The sequence below is a fragment of the Octodon degus genome, unplaced genomic scaffold (assembly GCF_000260255.1).
Source record: "Octodon degus isolate 3935 unplaced genomic scaffold, OctDeg1.0 scaffold00031, whole genome shotgun sequence".
NCBI lineage: Eukaryota > Metazoa > Chordata > Mammalia > Rodentia > Octodontidae > Octodon > Octodon degus.
The window spans coordinates 16,631,701-16,636,271 of record NW_004524607.1 but is presented as its reverse complement, the minus strand read 5'-3'; positions in this window follow the sequence as shown (position 1 = coordinate 16,636,271).

The following is a 4,571-nucleotide window of genomic DNA, read 5'->3' as shown; positions in this document are numbered from 1 at the left end:
GAGAGGATACATCCAGGGACCTGTGGCCTAGACTTAGATCTCAGAGGCTCTAGGCTGAGGAGGATGCACAGCCTGCCATAAAATCCCTAATCTGAAGAGAAATGGTGCTATATTCTAAAAGAGCCTGGATGGTGAGCAGGTCAAGTGGGAACACCCCTCATAGATAAGAATTGAAAGAGGACTGTGGAGTTAGAACCTTGTCATCCCTAGGCTGCAAGGGCCCAGCTCAGGGGAAAAGGATCTCACCTTATCACATGTCCTTAGGTTCTTGGTCTGGGCCAAAAATCCTGACCACAGGATTCTCTGTGAAGAAAGCAGAGTGTTAACTTAGAATTTGGCATAGAATTTCTGATGAGGCCAAAGAACAAAGAGAACTGGGCCTAGCTGGGAGGAGATTCTGAATGGGGCCCTGGGAAGGTAGACAGGAAGAGTGGGGAGAAGGATGCTCACCTGGCAGTATACTCAGGCTCAGCCCACAGAGTCCTGGAGGAGCAACAGAGTAAAAGCCTTTGTAGCAGAGGTATCTGTGTACTCCTGGTCCACATGCCCTCACTTCTGTGTGAGAAGAGGAAATAATAGGAATCTCTGTGTTCCTAAAGAACCACATGGAGTCTGTCATCGGGGGTCTCTTTACCTGAGCTTGGCGAAGGCCTCATGGCACTCAGGCAGCACTGACAACAGGCGCCCCCTCTTCAGGGTCTTTTGGAGTCTACAGGGCAGCTCCATGTTGCACATGTACTGAAAAACAGGACCAGGTTTTCCCTAGTGCCTTGTGTGACTCCTTTTTAGATTCAGACAACCACTTGGCCTTCACTTCCAGCCAGGGGCTGAGGTGAGAGGTGGGAGTTTACCTTCCAGACTGAGTCAAAACGCCCGGGCATCTCCGCCTTCTCAGCCCCTTCCAGTTCTGATGACCAGTCCTCCTGCTTCTTTTGGCCAGAAAGAAGGCTGAGGCTGGAAGTAAGATGCTAACCAAGGACTTTAATCAGAAAAACCCAGCACATCCTCCTGCAGCGATGCTCAGACTCTGACAACCAGTCCCTCTTCCTCTCCTGGCTTTGAAATAAAAACATGGGATCTGTACATCAGACTTTAATTATGGCATTTTTCTAAACAAAGGTTCTTACTACCACCACCTCATAAAATCAGAGTGTATGAATGGACTAAGGTTGATCACAAAAGAAAAAAAATCTACCTGAAAGGATTTTTAAGCGCTAATATCTTTTTTGAAAATGTACTTGGTACAGGGTCTGCAGGGTATTCAGGGTCTCATTATGTAGATCGGACTCATAGTGATCCTCCTGTTTTCGGCCTCCCAAACGCTGGTATTACAGGCGCTCGCCACTACACCATTTCAATCACCATCTCAGTGCGCCCCGGGGGCGGGGCCAGCACAGCACGCTGGGAATCGAACCCTGGCCCTTTGCTCTGCCATAAGCAGGCGCTTTAGTCAGCTGAGCTATCTGGCCGGCCCTTTAAGTGTTAATATCTTTTTTTAAAGCAACTCTTATTTGGAATTTCCAGTTCCACGAGTAAAAACCAGCAATGATTCTTCAATCATACCAAAGGATATAGGAAAGATACAATAAAAAAAACATGTAATCCAGACTGAAAAGGCTCCTTTAGTTCAAATTCAGGAGTTTGTCTTTTCAAACTATGCATTACATGGGACTCACCATCTCTGTTGCTGTACCCAGACCATATACTCAGTACAAATCTCTTCCAGAGGAAGCACTGGATAAACTGCTGGTTGTTTGTACAGGTAAACTATGAGAAACATAATTGCTCCCTCTTTAGGTCAAAGGCGGAATTGCGGCAGAAAGTTACAAACTATCCTGTCCCAGTCATAAGCCAAACAGTGGGAAGCAAGGGGAAGGAAAAGGGAGAAGAGCGAGCGCTGGGGCGCGCGGTGCAGGACTGGGAGTCTCAGAGGGCGGACAGGAGAAACCCGGCTCGCTGGATGGGGCACGAGCCGCGCTGGCGAGGGGAACGAATGGGCGCTCGCAGGAAGCAGGCTTGGACCTGTCAGGCTCCCCGACCTCGGCTGGCAGGGCCGGCACAGGCAGCTGGCCTTGAGGCTGGGCTGTGGTGGCTCTGACGCCGCCCGCTTCCTGTCCGACCAACGCTGGTCTGTGGATCAGCGTTCAACTGCGCGCTAACACCGCTCCCAGTGGACAGCGCGCGCCTGCCCCGCCCACCACGGGGGAGGAAGGGCGGGAACTGACGGCAGGGCTCCGCAGGCCCCGCCCACCACGAAGGAGTAAAGGCGGGAAAGGACAGCTCGGCTCTGCAGGCCCCGCCCACCACCCTGTGAGGAATGGTGGGAACCTACAGCTGAACTCTGCAGGCCCCGCCCACCACCCTGTGAGGAATGGTGGGAACCTACTGCTGAACTCTGCAGGCCCCGCCCACCACTAGGGAGTAATGGCAGGAAAGGACAGCAGGGCTTTGCAAGTGCCACCCACCACCCTGTGAGGAATGCCTGGAACCAACAGTTCTGCCCTGCAGCCTTCTCACTCCCCTGCCCTGGGAAGCGAAGCGGCCTCCCACCTGGTCATTCGGTGAGGAAATTCGGTGGGTACAGCTAGTTCCACACCAACCACCCCTGAGTCCTGAGTGGCGCGGGTCTCCCGCAGTCCGACTGAGCTTGTCCTGCTCAGGGTCCGAGGCCTCAGGCACTGCGCTGGCGGCCGCGATTGACCCTCCCCAAGCACAGCCACAACTGGGTCTCCAGGACCGGAAGTGGGGATCACACACAGTGTATTCTAATTCTGTTCCTGGGCCCATGACATGGCAATCTTCATGTATCATCTTCACAACCTCAGGCTGTCAGACCTTTTCCACCCCTGCAGGACTCCTTCACTCTGCAGTGCAGTCCAGACAGGCACTAATCCTTCCTTTAGGAGTGGGCAAAGCCTCTTCACATCTAAGACTCGGCGTTCACACCCATGCAGGGATGGAAGGTGTGGATTCGCAGCGTCACCAGGGCTGAGGAGGAGCCCTGGCTGAGGAAGGAGCACACTGAACCCAACTCTTCCCCAGCGGAGGCACCGAGAGTGGGCAGGTGTGCACCAGGCCCACACTGAGGCTCCTGTGGAAGCCGTGCCACAAACTCAGGTTCAGATATAGGGTCCTGCACAGCCCCTAGGGGCTGCCTCTTGAGTAGGCCAGAAGCTCCCCTCTGCTCCCCACTAGGGGAGCGCCGCTCCTCCATACATTGCTTCTTCCAACTTCAAGCCAGGAGGACAGGGAGCTATTCCAAAGACTGACCTCAATAGTGGGGATTTAAAGGAATGCACCAGAGCAAATGAACGTCATCAGGAATAGAGCACCAGGCAGGGGTGTGAGAGCTTAGTCTCAGCTCATCTTGAGAGACAGGGACAGTGTAGTGAAAATGGCCCTGGTTTTGTATGTTGCTCATAGGTGGTGGACTCTGAGCCTGGGCTCTCCCCTGAGACCAGGACAGTGTTCACACCCTGCACAGCCTCCCTGCAGAAGGAAGAGACTGCATGGTCACCATGAGCTCAACTTGGGCAGGAAAGTCCTAGGCTTGGAACACAATCCAGTGTTGCTTTAAGTACAATTCACAGAACATATACATGTCATAAACATACAGTTTATGGTATACATATCCTACATTTGGACCTGGATTTGTGGCATGACCTCCACAGGGGCCTCGTGTGAGCCTGGTGCATACATGCCCACTCTCAGTGCCTCCGCTGGAGGAGGGAGTTGGGTCCAATGTGCTCCTCAGCCAGGGCTCCTCCTCAGCCCTGGTGACATTGCTAATCCACACCTAGGCCACATCTTTCATCCCTGCATGGGTGTGAATGCTGAGTTTTAGGGTGAGTCTTTCCCATTCCCCACCCTCAGTCAACATGATCAGGACCTTGGTACAGAAACAAGACATTTCCAGCACTTCCAGCCTCTCCTATCCGCACACTGGCTTCTGCCGAAGCTCCAGGGCTTCACCAGAATGGCTTCACTGTGCTGCCTCTACAGTCCTCGGCTGGGAGCAGTGAGCAGGAGCTCTCTCCTGTCTGCTTCAGTGCAGTGCTGCAGGTGATATACCTTGATGTCAGCATGTCATGTGCTCTACATCCACATTTCTATAGGTTGCTCTGCTGTGTGAATGCACAGAAATGCATTTCTCTGTGGGTGGGGGAATATCTGGGGCACTTCCAGTTTCAGGTATCTGTGTACAAATAATATGGACATGTTGTTAAGGCACCCAGCCGTAGGCCCACTTCCCCTGCTCCACTTCCAATGTTCCTGGATGACCCAACCATAACTGTGCTGCAAAGATTTAGCCTTGACTGTCTGTGCCTGGCTGATTATGCATAAAGCTTTGTTTCAGCTTGCTTCAAAGACTATAGTTTGTGCTCAGAACACCCTGGCCCAGCGAAGGTCACTTTATGACTAACCTTCCCCCATTCCACATGCTCATTGCACTATAAAGTCCCTGCTCTCTAGCCATTGCTGTTGTTTGGATCCATTGAGCAGCCTGGCACATGCTAGTTGCCGTCAATAAACTGCTGCTTTGCTGTCAGCTAACACGAGTGTGGTCTTGT